The sequence below is a fragment of the Accipiter gentilis genome, chromosome 16 (genome assembly GCF_929443795.1).
Source record: "Accipiter gentilis chromosome 16, bAccGen1.1, whole genome shotgun sequence".
Lineage (NCBI taxonomy): Eukaryota > Metazoa > Chordata > Aves > Accipitriformes > Accipitridae > Astur > Astur gentilis.
The window spans coordinates 7013664-7030670 of NC_064895.1; positions in this window are offsets into that span (position 1 = coordinate 7013664).

Below are 17007 nucleotides of genomic sequence, written 5' to 3' on the forward strand. Positions count from 1 at the left end.
ATTGCCACCGTGTACATAACCTTACCCTAAAAACTTGTGGAGCAGTTATGTTACAGCTTTGTAACCATCCCTAACATACAGGAAGAGGAGTAAGTCTACTAAAAAGTCATGCTTAATTTTGTCATTATATAAACCCAACGTAATAAATTTTTAAACATATTTTAATCAATAAAACATGTCCTCTGTATAAATGAGGAATATTCTGTAGCAAAGCTTTCTGGAAAGTAGCAGTTAGAAAATTCAGCAATATCTCTCCTTGCCTTCTTTTAAGAATTGATGTATTCAAATGCTAACACTCTATAAATAATGAATAAGTTATTCCAGGATGAGACAGTGGAGAAAGTAGCAAGCATTTCCCATTCTTCTGACAAATTAAACAAACATTTGAAATATCTCATTCTTTAGATCAATCACTTTATCTGAAAGACTGCTGAACAGATTGGTTATCAATATATTGCAGGTTTTGAAAATGAAGTTTTAAGAGGAGCATGGTTTTCCAGAGATCACTCAGAAAGAAAGCTAGATCAGGATGAGAAACCAGCTCTTCCGTGCCCCAGTGTCACAGTCTACCAATCATTAGTTTGCTGTCACAATGTACATCACAAGGAACACGCAAAAATTTCCTTGTGGCACTCAGATGTACATTTTTCTAACAAAAAAATTGACATCTTAGTAGTGAATGTCCTTAAAACGGAATATCTTGGAATGAAAAATCCATGGGTGTTTTCCTGAAGAAGGAGAACCTCTTTTAGGCACTTGCAGCACCTTCAGCCTTAGAGCACCTCAATATATACTTACCTGCGATGTGCTCAGAAAGCAAAGAAATATTAGTCCAGACTTAGAGATAAACGGACAATAACAAACAGAGATTGAGTGCTTCACCCGTTACACACAAAACAGATGAATCTTATTATTGTAGTAACCTGAAGTTACTGTATTTAGATTTGTAATCTAATTGGAGTAAAAACTTTCTATAATGTCATCTAACCTTGTTCAGAACAATTTCAGTGTTTAAACATTATTTGTTAAGGCAGTATAACCATTGTCAGCCAGTGATTCATTTTCCTTTTCATCAGTCTTAAGAGCCAGTAACAAGCTATTTATACTTTATATACATGTTTGCATCATGTAATTTTCCAAAGTTGTAGGGTCATACATTATGAAAAATAAATATATTTTGCTTTATTAGAACAGAAATAAATTTTATTGATTATTTTTAAAATCTGATACAGTGAAAGAAAAATTTCTCATCAAAAGTACCAAAAAGCCATCTGTGGGAGGGAAGAGTTGCTAACTAGCCCATTAAATGAAGGAGATAGTTCCTAATGAAAGAGTTTTATTTATGTATCTCTGAATTTAGCTAAGAGTGTGGATGTCTCTCCATGTGCTGAAAAGATGCAGTAAGTAACCATAAATGTTTCAACAGCCGGATCCCCTAAAAACATGTTAGGCACGACATGGAATTAAACATGTTAAATACTGCACATGGTGGTCTAAAATGACCAATGTGTAGCTTTTTTCCCTAGTTAAAAACCATATTGTATTTGTACACTTCTGATATTGCAGGTTGGGGTTTTTTCCCTTCACTGGCAGAGTTTAATTTTATCAAAATGGATTACTATAAATTACCTTATGAAACTGATTCTTCCATAAACATAACTTTTTCACGATTAAATTTTAGCTTGCCACCTTTACTGTGCTATTTACCTACTTTAGGCTCTCAGTTCATAAAAAATGTATTAATGTTTGGATGAAATAAGCCTGACATCCTCAGCCCATGTATCACTTGCCAGGCAAACTTCCAGCAGGCTTAATGGGTCAGAAAGGATAGCTTTTCCCAATTTGGAAACTATTGCAACATTAGCTCCAAAATTTCAAAAAGAACTTTGTATAATGGTAGATCTGATTTAGCTTAATAGAAGCAGTGCTGAACAATGTCTGCCTTTGAGATAAGGGACGGACTGTAATGTAGATACAAAATCAATGTTATGCATATCTGTAATGGCAAGGCTTCATCAGTGCTCAGGTCTCTCCCCTCGGTACCTTCTTCTAACCACGCCACTAGCAACACATAAATATGGGGGCAGAGAATTCTAGCTATAAACAGTAAAATCAGAATCTGTTTCTGAGGCGTGATTGACCCTTATCACATCTGGAATCTTGTTACTGCAGTAAGTACTTCTTGGAACTCACTAACAGTCAGAAATACAAATTGTCTATTGAAGTTAAACTCATTAAAACATTAGAGATGAAATAATAACAATATCTTAGAAAGTTTCACTGAGATATTAGAATAAGGTATAATATTTATAAATAAATCTCTAAAAGTATATAATGTCTGGAGGCAGTAGTCTTTCCACCCTATGAAGAAATTCTAATCTACTGAGCCATATACTAAAAAATGAATTATTTAGCCTTACTCTGACTTGAAAGAATCCATCCACTCTGATCTTGTTTTTACACCCATCTTCTTCTATCACACCATCTTTCCAATATTTCTATAATAAGAACTATTTTTCACCAGGAATAGTTGTTCACAGAAATATGATCTTTTCTTGCATTTCAAGCAGTTCTACCAGTGTGCAGTTCTGCATTCTTTCTAGTAATCATACGTCTCTAGAGTCACTGAAATACTTGTCAACTATGCCACTAAAGTGGGTCATGTAATGTTAAAAACATCAAAGCTGGTCTTCATATCCCCAAAAAATAATTCCTAAGAAATTCTTATTATGTTTCTATATAATTATAGCTTAAAAATATACACAAAATCCTGTCATCTTTTCCTCTGGGATGCCTTCAGGACTTTGCAATAATCTCTGGATCTTGACGCTGCTGCAATTTATATGAAGAAGAAAAGATGCAACAGATTTCCTATAAAATGAATATAAAATCCCTTTCCTCTTTTTCACTGTTTCAGAGCAACTTATGAATTCAGAATTTAAAAGGACTATTGTTAACATATTAATCTGACTCACAGGAATGATCAATATATATATTTCAGCATTTCTTCTGCAGATATAATTTAATTTCCCCTGGCTTGCATGATTTTTCATAAGTTCTTATTTTGTCAGTTTGTTTGAATATTATATAAATGATGTCAAAATACTAAATAGCCAGTTCAACTACAGTTGCATTACTGTATCACAAAATGTAACTTTTTTTGCTTATATTCGAAAAAAAATTTCAATTAAACAAAACATTGCTCCCAATGTATGCTTTATTATTTTTTTTTTTTTTTTTTTAAAGATAACAGGGTATTTTTTAAAAAATTAATTTTTTTCCTAGGGAAGTATAGCAGTACAGAAATTAAGGGACATGCCTGGGTTATAGTGTTAGTTCTATAAATAGATTTAGACAGATGTTCACACTCACTGAGGAAGTTAATTCACAAATGGCCTGATCTAATTCTTGTTCAAATCAATAGCAGCCTTTAGTAGGCTTTGAGACTAGTCTATTTAATCTTTCTGCATCTCAGTTATACCCCTGTAAATGGAGGCTATCTCCTTTACTCACAGAAGTGATGTGAGGATGAATGTTTACTAATTTATAAAGAGTAGGTCAGTGCTCAGATGTAGGTCATAAAAGCAACCACACAGCTCTACTCTATATCTATTACGAAAAATACTGCACGAGGTCCAGCTCGCCTGAGTTTTGTGCCCTGGCTAGGGAAAAAGCAACATCACTCGAACACCCTGAGAGACCCTATCCCTTTTCTTTGACAGGGTAGGAAACTCAGATGCATTAGAGGGATTGCTTCAAACTGGTGACTAATGGGAAATTAAATACGTTAGGTGACATGGATCTTACACTTTATGTCTACCCAGCCTTTCTAATTATCTGTATATATTTGAGACTTGAGCCAGACTCCCAAACATGCCCTCGGTTCAGCTAGCCCCGTAGCACTATATCCACATGGAGTCATTGGATGTGAAGCAGAAAAGGCTTTGTCTATAGCAGTAAGCACTGCCAGGGACTATTCTCTGGCCCTGAAGGCAAACTGTGCAGCAGGAATTTCATCCAGATACCTGATCTCTCTCTCTCTGCAAATACAGGATGGTTTCATTCATACTACTTGTTCAGGGTGGTTCCTGGCTTTTGATATCCTTTAACTGTGGCTGGGTATTATCCGGCTCAGTATTAGCAGACACAGACCAAAACCACGTGAGGCACTGTGCCAACAGTTCAATGGTCCTCTGGACCAAAGGGCAGTGCTCAAGGATGTGCCTTGCCCCTACGCAGCTTACTGGTGTAGCTGCACCCAGACTGCCCACAAAGCAACAGAAGGAGCAACTTCTGGCCTCAGACTGGGTATTGTTAGAACTGCTAAGCCATGGGATGAAATTGATGTACAGATTACAATTCTTCTCCTAAAACTTTATTTTTTAGGCTATTAATGGGTTGATGTAACGGTACAGATTCAATAAGTGGTGACTTAGACTTTCTATTGAAGCTGCTAACAACCCTTTTGCTCTTATACAGGGCTCAGAACTGGGCTTTTTATTGAATCATAGAAAACAAAGCACACTTTCCCATCCTATGGTGTGAAAGTAGATTTTGATAAAGATAGTACAATCAAAAATTCAATGTTTAGTTAAGCAAACTACTAAAACAGTTAAAATAAAACTGCTGTTCAAAAAATACAATTGTAATTATATTCAGATTAACAGCTAACAGAGTAATTCAACATAGAACTTTTCATTATAAAATAAGGTAAATTGACAATATCTTTGCACTTTGAGATGAGATGCAATTCTATACTAAATTACAGACTGCTTTCATGAAAACCAGTTATTCCACAGTGCTTATGGTCTGGTTAACATTTAAAACAGCTATGTTTCTGTAGTTCTGTATCCTCGTATATTTATGTCTGGTTTATTTCATTATTAGCTTTCCTGTTTATAAAGTTGCGTCTTTATCAGGTACATTTGTGAAGCTAGTAGCCAGAGTGAGAGATCTAGAAATACGCCAATGCACCACCAAAAATGCTAGAACAAAAATAAGAATATTTTGTAGTTTTCTTTTTTCCAAATAAAACAAGGGTAAATTGATCAACAGTGTACTTAAAAGCAACTAATTAAGCTGGCTGAACAGAGTTACTAAGATTAAAGAATTTAATCATCATAGAATCATATCATAGAATCATATAAAGGTTTGGGTTGGAAGGGACCTTAAAGATCATCTAGTTCCAACCCCCCTGCCATGGGCAGGGACACCTTCCACTAGACCAGGTTGCTCCAAGCCCCATCCAACCTGGCCTTGAACACTGCCAGGGATGGGGCAGCCACAGCCTTTCTGGGCAACTTGTTCCAGTGCCTCACCATCCTCACAGGGAAGAACTTCTGCCTTACATCTAATCTAAATCTACCCTCTTTCAGTTTAAAGCCATTATCCCTTGTCGTCTCACTACATGCCCTCGTGAGAAGTCCCTTTCCAGCTTTTCTGTAGGCCCCCTTTAGGTAGTGGAAGGCTGCTATAAGGTCTCCCCAGAGCCTTCTCTTCTCCAGGCTGAATAACCCCAACTCTCTCAGCCTGTCTTCATAGAAGAGCTTCTCCAGCCTGCTGATCATCTCTGTGGCAATTGTCATAATTACTAGATGTTAATTCCAGAAAAGAGCTACACTGATAGCAGAAAAGAAAAAGAAATGGAAAGGAAAGGAAAGGAAAGGAAAGGAAAGGAAAGGAAAGGAAAGGAAAGGAAAGGAAAGGAAAGGAAAGGAGAGGAGAGGAGAGGAGAGGAGAGGAGAGGAGAGGAGAGAAGAGAAGAGAAGAGAAGAGAAGAGAAGAGAAGAGAAGAGAAGAGAAGAGAAGAGAAGAGAAGAGAAGAGAAGAGAAGAGAAGAGAAGAGAAGAGAAGAGAAAGGAAAAGAAAAGAGAAAGGAACAGAAAAGAGAAAAAAAAAAGAAAAGAGAAAAGAAAAGAAAAGAAAAGAAAAGAAAAGAAAAGAAAAGAAAAGAAAAGAAAAGAAAAGAAAAGAAAAGAAAAGAAAAAAGAAAAGAAAAGAAAAAAAGAAAAAAGAAGAAACGAAAAAGCTGTTCTGATGACAAATTAAAGTTTTGAATAAAAGATGTTTATCTTAGTTTTTTTTGGTTAAAAATAAAACAAAATATTTCAACATCAGTACAATTAAACATAAGTTGGCAAATTATTGGATTGCAAACATACCTTTTACCTAGAAGATGTATGTTTCTTTTTATGTTTATGTGGGCATAAGAATGCACCATTTCTCAAATAATAAAATGCAGTATTAGGTACATTTTTACAGCTTGAATTTCCAGAGTGAAAAAGTGTGTTAGAAATGTTACTTCCTTGCTTTATTGCACTAATAGTCCAGTATTTATGCTTATCGATATATTTAATTGATATATTTCCTTATTTCCTGAGGTCTTGAGCACCTGCAGCCTATACTGATATGTGAAACTTAGAACTCTTCCCACGATAAAGAAAGACTTATTTCTTTTAAAAATAGCCAGTGTCTGACTGATATTATGTGGTTTCTTTTAAATCAGTAACATACGTATCATTAGGGCTTTTTAGGGAATGAGTCAGATCCTGATAATTGCAAAGTTAATTTAACTGTGAAATGAAGGTATCTGTGTGTGCCAGCAAATGTCCTCTAGCAGTCTAAGGGCAATAACCTCAAATGGTATAAATCTGCATAAGTCTATTGAGTTGTGGATTTACACCATCAAAGATCCTACTCCCATGTTAAACCCTGCTATTCTTCACAGTGCCATTTATATAGATTAGTGAATTATAGGAAAAGAGCTATCACAGAAATTTCCATCCCTTTGGTGCAACCTCTGTGTTTCTCAGACAGAAAGGAAAAAGCAAAGAATTCAATAACACATCTTTAGCCAAAACGAAACTCATATAAACCTGTTTCTGAAAGCCTTAGGGATTACAGATTTCTTATATCTAGAGCTACAAATCTCATCCATGAAGGGAGCCATTCTTAAGAAAAGATTGCACAGAATATCAACCTTCCTCACAGACACTGAGTTTATAGAATAAGCAGGAAACTCTTCTAACTGCCCAAGGAAGCATCTTGCACTGAGACTTGCACCAAAATACTCTGGTGTCAATAATTCCTCTTTTAACTTCCAGTAAGGGGCCTGACATGGCTTATGCCCCATTTTGGGTTTTTTTTTCCGTTTACAAGTGGACCTGATTTGTAATACTTTTCTTTGGAAGCCAAGTGTATCAGTTTTAATACAGCCTTCTACAGGACATTATTCTTAGGTCCAGGATAGCATTCTGTAGAGAAAAATAACAGGTAACTCAAAGTCAAGGACATTTTCCTGTGATTGCAAGAAGACAGGTTTAAGCCTCTTTTCTTCTAATTTTTGCAAGGTTTTATATGAATTTTCTCAGGAATTTTCCATTCAATTTGTTTTTCTTTGTCCTGAAATTCTTTCCATGATAGACAAAGCTCTTTTTCAGTTAATTTATGAGTATGAAGAAGTCACAATAAACTCAAATAACCAGGAGGCCTAAATATGGTATGGCTTCTGGGAGTACTATGTCAAGTCAAATCTTAGATAACTGCATGCCTTTCATGACCAAGATTTCCGTTACCAGTTATGGGAGTTCTGGATTTATTTGTATTTTCTATTTTACAGGACACAGCAGACATAATGCATGGAATCCAGGCATAACTAAACTATTTAATAATAACTAAACTATTCTGGCTAGAGAACTGCTTTGCTTGCCCTAGATTAGAGGCTGGATGTGACAAATATACATCAAATGTGGACAGAAGGCTAAGAGGATGGTGCACAAAAAAGACAAGCCAACAGAATAGTACAGATACATTTTAAATCTTATCTGGAGGAGCCTTTCTTTCTTCTTACTAACCAAAGAGGCAGACTAACAGATAAAGATATATTGGCCAACATCAAGCATATAATACTTCCCTCTGGTAATTTTGGTATACATTACTAGTCAAAAAGATGCTGTGGAGTTTGTATTTAGAAACTGGTTTATGTTTTGTCTTAGCTTTGACCTGCTCTGTACCACTTTTATCTGATAAAAGCAGACAGCAGTTTAATAAACAGTTTAAATCCAGGTTTACATGGATTATTTTATGTCCAATAAACCTGTGATGAATTACCATTACTAAGTAACCTTGTAATAAGCTGCAATTTAAGCCTTATTTCTTAAATTGTAAATGAATTTGAACATGTCGTTTATCACCTAAGCTAAACCAATAAAATTTATATCATTCTTAGTTCAACCCAACCTTAGTTTGCAAATTCATTAATTTACATATACACTTCTGTATTCCTGTAAATTGCTTATGTTTTTGAAATAACCTGCTTATTTTCTGCCTTGCATTACTGTACTTTAATAGTACTTTGCCCTGACTGACTGACAATTACTTGCATCATGAGACGACAAGGGAAGCTCATGGCATCTGAGCATACTCTCCTTGTACTGCTTCCTGAGTGTTGGACAGATTCCATAACACAGATGCATCTCTCTGTTGTCATTAGTAGCTGTCTTCATTGATACAAAAACTCTAGGGCATGTGGTCGGGTTAAATTACCCTCACTTAATAACCACTTTTAGGTTGTTTCTTTTTTTACATACACGCACTAACTGGTCCCTTAATGCATCATTTAAGCTCTCTGAACCAGCAATGCTCTGTTAATTTTCTTAATTCAGCCACTTCAAAAAAAATTATAAAAGTGGAAACAGTCTGAAGTCACCAGCAGTTTAGGGACTAGGTGATTTTGCGCAGTTTCCACAATCTATGTAAATGTTTTCTCCATTGGTTTATTAGAAACTCTTAACTTATGCAACAGCTTAAAAAGGTTAACCACCATTACGCTCACTAAAACCACAAAGCTTTTTTCGCAATTTAGGATATTAGTTCGTTCATATTGTTTGAAGCCTGAGATACAGGTGGGTCAGTTCTCTATTGAGCTATCAAACAATTCCATTTTCCCCAAGTTAGACATTAACCTTTTTTCTTTTTTAAACAAGCAATTTACTCACAGTCTCAGTAGCTACATGCTGTTTTTTCCTTATGTTTTTTGCTAGGCTTTAATCACTCTCTATTTTACAATATTTTATAGGAGTCCATTTTATCATCAGCTTTATGTTGTTTGCCATTGCCTTAACAACTGTATTATGAAGAAAAGAAATAATTTTACTGAGTAAATGACATGTAACTTTTAACTAGAAATATATACAATTCAGCTAACAGTATATTAGATCTAAGAAATGGTGAAGTAATCATAGCAAAAGAATTTACAAATAATTTAAAGACATATTACCAACACCTTTTACACCCACCCTATAAAGAACTTTTCATTTGCATATTTTTCAACAGTCCCTGAACACAGTTCAATTTTATAGATTCCAGACACCAAAACATGAGGCTTTGCAGCATATCTCTGGTCATTTCCCCTGTTCATGCATCATCTGCTTTACAGGGCAACATTTGACCATGTGTAACATAAAAAAAAAGATGAATTCATTCTTCTTTACAGGACGAAGATCGAGGTATTATTGAGACTGTATTGTGCATATCCATACTTGTATTAGCTCAGTAATCACTAGTTAGTAATCAAAAAAGCAAGCTAAATGCTTGGAATATTAGAAAAGGAATGAAATAAAAAGCTAAAACCACACTTATGCCACTGCAGGAAACCCAGGGCATACTCACCTTTTAACAATGTGAGTAGTTTGAAGCCCCATCTCAAAAACAGTAAGGTAGAACTCAGAAAGGCACAGAACCAGGTATCAAGGCTTCCAAATGCAAAATGCTTAAAAAAAATAGGACTTTTCAATCTGGAAAAGAAACAATAAATGGATGGCATGACACATATCTATCAAATTGAGAGTAACATGGAAAAGATAAGGCAAGGATTGTTGCTGTTTTTCTCTTCCATATAGCAACTCAGGGGTTCAGCTGAATATTAGAACCTAGACTATTTATTTCTGATGTTGTGTGACAGCAGAACATATACCTTATCTGTCTGTAGTAAGAGATGCCACTCAGAGGCCATTAAGACACTTTGTTGACTTTCTGATATGTAGTAGAGTTACCACTGCAAAACTCTGGAGTTGGCTGTAGTTCCAGGTGTGCATATGGAGAGACACTGGACTGCAGAACAACAGAATTTTAAATCAGAACTCTTAATGGTATTTCAGTGCAGATTATTTCAATTTGAAATTCCACATTTCTTTTGTACCCCTTTGGGCTGCTGAACTGCTAATGTATACTGTATAGAGTCCTCTCTTCTAAGTAAGACTCTTGTCTGCACCCCTGTTTATTACTGCTCCATAATATTTAAACTTTGTATAGCTTAAAAAAAAAAGGGGGGCGGGGGCAGCACTAAACTTCATAATAAACTCTACTTGCAAAACAAAGGACATTCAGAAGCTGTAAATAAATCAAACTGGAAAAGTGGGGAATAATTAGAAATAGGAAAGCTACTTAGCTTGAAAATAGGATATTCTACAGGAAAATGGTAAAGGGGCTTGGGGTTTTCTTTTTTTTAATTATTTTTATTGTCTCAGGTCATGTCTCTAAAGACACAACACTTTACTCACTTTTGGTTTTATGGAACTGCTGTTGCAATGATCACAGCCAATACAGCAGAATTATGCAGGTAACATTTTATCTTAAGTGGCATTGTGGATCAGTGACTCATTTAAAACTTCAAGGAAGGATAGACATTAGAATCATAAGTCATATGTCAAGAGACAAGAGCTATATAAAAGTTCTTTCCTTTATAATTAGACAAATTTGTGAGGTAAAACTCCATTTATGAAATACTTCTGGATACAATTTCTACCATTACCCTTAGCACTAAAAGAAACTTAAAACTTAGACAAACTTCAGCTTAATTTTTTAAGATTTATGTATAACATTGACATATCTATTCATGATTCAGTCATCAAGACAGGAAAAGCCAGGGAGAATGTCTTCATCCCAAGTTATGATACTATTTTCAGTGTCACTTTATGAAGCATGGTCTAATAGATATATATGGATCTTTGAGGTACTATGAACACAACCTTCAGCCTACATCTGTGCTTGGGTTTCTTCCAAGATCATAGGAAAGATACTCCAAACTATGGCAGTGTTACAAAGTTTTGATTCTGGCAATATGTGTTTTCATGAAATCCCCAGTTCTGGCTCTTATGTCAGTACTTAAAAAACAACTGATCAACAAACTGATTAAATAAATTCTAGCCAAAGTTGTATTAAGAACTCTGAAGTGTAAATAGAAAAAAAAAAAAAAAAATCAGAGATGCTTTACTAGAGTGCTACATGTCTCTTCAGTAAATTGCAAATGGAGCAAACTGAAAACCTTTCACTATTGGAGTTTATTTAATCACTACTGAAACTTCAGATGCCAGGTCTAGATGTCATCCCACAGCAGCATTCTAGTTTGAAATATACTGCAAAAGTTAATGCCATGTGGCAAAAAGGCACATCCATCCTTAGACACTGCTATGAACAATTTATGAAGTGGATCAAGCAGGGGAGAGGCTGTGTCAGGAATAGCTTGGCATGGATGCACACACACACACGCACACACACGGGCATGCAGACACACACATGCACGCTATCGTGGGGCACTGAAAGAAGACATTTTAACAAATAGATTCTGATTTCAAGCAGAATATAGGCAGAATACAACCATAGACCTTGGCTGTAGAAACCTCTATGTTAGCGTTTGAGTGACTGCTATATAACCTGAGCACATACTCTGATGTCAGCATGCACTGCTGTGGTGGGTTGACCCTGGCTGGATGCCAGGTGCCCACCAAAGCCGTTCTATCACTGCCCCTCCTCAGCTGGACAGGGGAGAGAAAATATAACAAAAGGCTTGCGGGTCGAGATAAGGACAGGAGAGATCATTCACTATTACCGTCACGGGCAAAACAGACTCAGTTTGGGAAAATTAACTCAATTTATTACAAATCAACCAGAGCAAGGTAATGAGAAATAAAACGAAATCTCAGAACACCTTCCCACCACCCCTCCCTTCTTCCCGGGAACAACTTCACTCCCGGATTTCACCACCAAACCCCCCCAGCGGCACAGAGGGACAGGGATGGGGTTTATGGTCATCACACATTATTTTCTGCCGCTTCACCTCCTCAGGACGAGGGCTGATCACACTCTTCCCCTGCTCCAGCGTGGGGTCCCACCCACGGGAGACAGTCCTCCACGAACTCCTCCAACGTGGGCCATTCCCACGGGCTGCAGTTCTTCACGAACTGCTCCAGCATGGGTCCTTTCCACGGTGTGCAGTCCTTACAGGAGCACACTGCTCCAGCGTGAGTCCCCCACGGGGTCACAAGTCCTGCCAGAAAACCTGCTCCGTGGGCTCCTCTCTCCACAGATCCGCAGGTCCTGCCGGGAACCTGCTTCAGCGCGGGCTTCCCACAGGGTCACAGCCTCCTTTGGGCACCCACCTGCTCCGGCGTGGGGTCCTCCCCTGGCTGCAGGTGGAGATCTGCTCCACCGTGGACCTCCCTGGACTGCAGGGGGACAGCCTGCCTCACCAGGGTCTTCACCACGGGCTGCAGGGGAATCTTCGCTCCGGCGCCTGGAGCATCTCCTCCCCCTCCTTCTTCACTGACCTTGGTTTCCGCAGGCTTGTTTCTCTTACATGTTCTCACTCCTCACTCCGGCGGCTGTTTTTCTCCCTGTCCCAATTTTTTTCCTTCTTAAAAACGTTATCACAGAGGCGTTACCACTATCACTGATGGGCTCGGCCTTGGCCAGCGGCGGGTCCGTCTTAGAGCCGGCTGGTATGGGCTCGCTCTCTCTCGAACACAGGGGAAGCTTCCAGCAACTTCTTACAGAAGCCACCCCTGTAACACCCCCCCCCCCCCCCTCCCCCCCGCTACCAAAACCTTGCCAGACAAAACCAATACAACTGCCTTTAACTATGTCCCATAAGAGCTCATTTCTATGGAGGTGTGTAAGAGCGTAACACTCAAAGCGAACCTCCATCTACCACATGGAAAGTTTGGTGTTGTACAAGTAGAAGACTGACAGCTTTGTTCACTTGGCAGAATACTATAAAGATGTGAGAAACAGTGAGGCTGGCTGACTCCACCGCAGATGGGAACTTTTTGCTGCACGCCATGGTCCACAAGCAGGGTGTCACCCAACACTGCGACAGCCAGGGTTCCCAGCATCAGTAGGTACATAAGATTGCTACCATCTTTTCTAAAATTTCTCTCCTTTACAAAATAAAACAGATAACCATCCTTGGAGGCCTTTATCTATTAATTCTTAAGCCTTTTTGCAGAGTTTACTAGGAAGATATTAACTTGCTTTCTTCATAATCAAGTTGTCATTTTAATAAATGATCATGCACTTGGCAATAAGAGCAAGTCAATGAAAGATCATCTGGTAACTGTCAGTGAGGCTTGATTGCAAGACCAATTTGCTCAAATTGCAGTTGATGAGTATCACCAGATTAAGTTGATTTGAGTACCCGTTTCCTACTTCTAGAAAAGTATTTGGATGACTAAGGGAAATATAACACTAGAAGTAGACAAGAATATGATCAGACAGGCAACAGATTTTATTCTACTACTATAGATACGTTGATATACCTTTTGAAGAACTTGTGACAGAAACCAGATCGACAACTTTGTTGTTACCTAAATACGATTTCTGACAACTAGAAATGAAAATGCAAATTAAGTAATTCATCTATTTGCAAAAACTTCTTAAATATATTTGCAAAAATGATCTTCCCTCTGCTCCCCCCCAAAAAAAAATTAAAAATTGCTGGCTATCATTGTCAAATGTTTTTGTCTGCAAACTCAAAAAAGCTGCAGCTGAAAAAACAACAGGTGAACAAACAAGCAAGTAGCATTATAAAATCACCAATTTTATTTATATATTTTTATAGACTATACAGAGTTATCCTGATTGGTCACATGAGAGCTTCAGGGTTATTGCATGAAGCATTGCTGACACTATGATTCTTTTGCAGCCATGTCTCACTATAACGTTCAAAGAAACATTTTTGCTTGGATTTTTTTTTCTCTGATTTTTTTTTTTTTTTTCTCTGCTTGTATAGCTGTAGTGATTTGGTAAATATTTCTTATTTTTCATTATTAAATACAAAATATTTTAGAGCTTCTAATTTTTAGCTGGGTTTCTATGGAAACAAGTTGTGTGATCATGCAGTCTGTTTCTATAATTTTCATTTTCTACCTCTTTTCTAACTACTTTAAATCATTGGTCAGTTTCTGCTGAATTTAACAGGTGAATAATAAGAGATCTGCCCAATACAATATCTGATACAAAGGGTGTGGAAATTCTTCACAGAGCTCTCCTAAAGACAATTGTTTCATCTCCAGCAGCTGAAAGAGAGAGTTCTTTACGCTCACAAACTAGTCAAATGGCAGCAGATGTCTTGACAAGAAACATATGGTTTTTCCTAGGTTGCAAGTCCTAGCAAAGTAAAGAGTATCAAGATAAATAAAAGATAAGTAAAAAGTATTAAGATAAATAATTAAAAGGGTCATGGCAGGTTACTGCAGGCATTGGGGGGTGGGGGGGAAGGAAGAAAGAGCAAATAGCTGAGATTATTATGGTTAAACCACTAGCCATAAAATACAGGCTTCACTTAGCTCTCCTGTTCCTAAAACTACTTAGAATTTTGGAGTTTTGTTTCTAGGTTAGCTGTAGAAATATGGGAGATGGAATAATGGATTTAGACTAACCCTTCTGAGGTAGAATTGAACAAAGTAAAATAAACATTTCATTTAAAAGCCCTATTAGTAAGCCTTGATTGAAAGTTCTTTACCTCACAGTGCTTGAGACAAGAATCAGGAGCATGTACCTACTACTATGTTGCAAAGACCTTGGCTTCCTTGTGAATTAACTGGTATTAAATCATCCACAGGAGAATTCCCTTATGATCATATGAATGTAATAGAAATTTTAAGTATTAGAATAAAAATATAATAAGCAATTAAATATGGGTGTGTCCAAGCAAAGGACATCCTACAGTTCACCCCAAGACAAGCCTGTATTCACAACTTAATGAAACCCAAAAGTTGTGCAGTTCAGGCACATTGTTCCATTTCACTTTTATAGTTATGGCTAATCCTGCCTCCCTGTATTTCTGTGATACTAAACATTATAAAGCTGAAATATATGCTGTCATAAAATATGATACCATAATCTGTTTTCAACTATAAACTGTTTGATAAATATGAATTAAAACGGTTTTCAAAACTCAGAACACTTAATTGAAGTGTTTTCAATATCAAGCCAACAGTGTTTAATTCTCTGTAAATAATGAGTGAAATTGGCAAATCTGTGACAGGAAGATAGAAAAGACAGACTTTGAAAAAAGAATGGTGTATTTTATTAAACAGATAAACAAAAATTAATGAAGACTAAGTATAATATCCACTGAGCAACAATAAACTCCAAATAGGTAGCTATGCAGTTGAGAAAAAAATTAAACTGTTGTAGATTAAGTTCGATATCCATATAGATACAACTCCCACTCTGTCTAATGTACTTCGCCACAGCTAGTCTCCCAATTTCAACTGGTTTTTTTTTTCAATCTCACTTCCTCAGTGCTACACCTTGCAAGACCAGACAACAACAGGTTCTTGTTTTCTGTATATGGCCTAACTTCCAAACTGTTTGTGATGGGTTGACCCTGGCTGAACACCAGGTGCCCACCAAAGCCGTTCTATCACTCCCCCATCCTCAGCTGGACAGGGGAGAGAAAATATAACAAAAGGCTCGCGGGTCGAGATAAGGACAGGAGAGATCATTCACGAATTACCGTCACGGGCAAACCAGACTCAATTTGGGAAAATTAACTCAATTTATTACAAATCAACCAGAGCAAGGTAATGAGAAATAAAACGAAATCTCAGAACACCTTCCCACCACCCCTCCCTTCTTCCCTGGAACAACTTCACTCCCGGATTTTACCACCAAGCCCCCCCAGCGGCACAGGGGGACAGGGATGGGGTTTATAGTCATCACACGTTATTTTCTGCCACTTCACCTCCTCAGGATGAGGGCTGATCACACTCTTCCCCTGCTCCAGCGTGGGGTCCCACCCACGGGAGACAGTCCTCCACAAACTCCTCCAACGTGGGCCATTCCCACGGGCTGCAGTTCTTCACGAACTGCTCCAGCATGGGTCCATTCCACGGTGTGCAGTCCTTCAGGAGCACACTGCTCCAGCGCGGGTCCCCCACGGGGTCACAAGTCCTGCCAGAAAGCCTGCTCCGTGGGCTCCTCTCTCCACAGATGCGCAGATCCTGCCGGGAACCTGCTCCAGCGCGGGGTTCCCACGGGGTCAAAGCCTCCTTCGGGAACCCACCTGCTCCGGCGTGGGGTCCTCCCCGGGCTACAGGTGAAGATCTGCTCCCCCGTGGAGCTCCCTGGGCTGCAGGGACACAGCCTGCCTCACCAGGGTCTTCCCCACGGGCTGCAGGGGAATCTCTGCTCCGGCGCCTGGAGCATCTCCTCCCCCTCCTCCTTCACTGACCTTGGTGTCTGCAGGGATGTTTCTCTTACATGTTCTCACTCCTCACTCCAGCGGCTGTTTCTCCCTGTCCCAACTTTTTTCCTTCTTAAAAACGTTATCACAGAGGCGTTACCACTATCACTGATGGGCTCGGCCTTGGCCAGTGGTGGGTCCATCTTAGAGCCGGCTGGTCTGGGCTCGCTCTCTCTCAAACACAGGGGAAGCTTCCAGCAGCTTCTCACAGAAGCCACCCCTGTAACCCCCCTGCTACCAAAACCTTGCCAGACAAAACCAATACATGTTTTATTTTCTTGACTGAATAAATTAATCCACATTTCTTTCCACATTTCTTTTTTATCACCATTGTCTGTGATAGTGATCCTTCTTATGATTCTGAAATAACTACATTGAATGATTTTGATTATACTGTATTTCAGTATGATCATTTTCACAGATAAACATTTTTATATATATTTTTATAAATGTGTGTATAATGTAAATGTAAATAATTATCT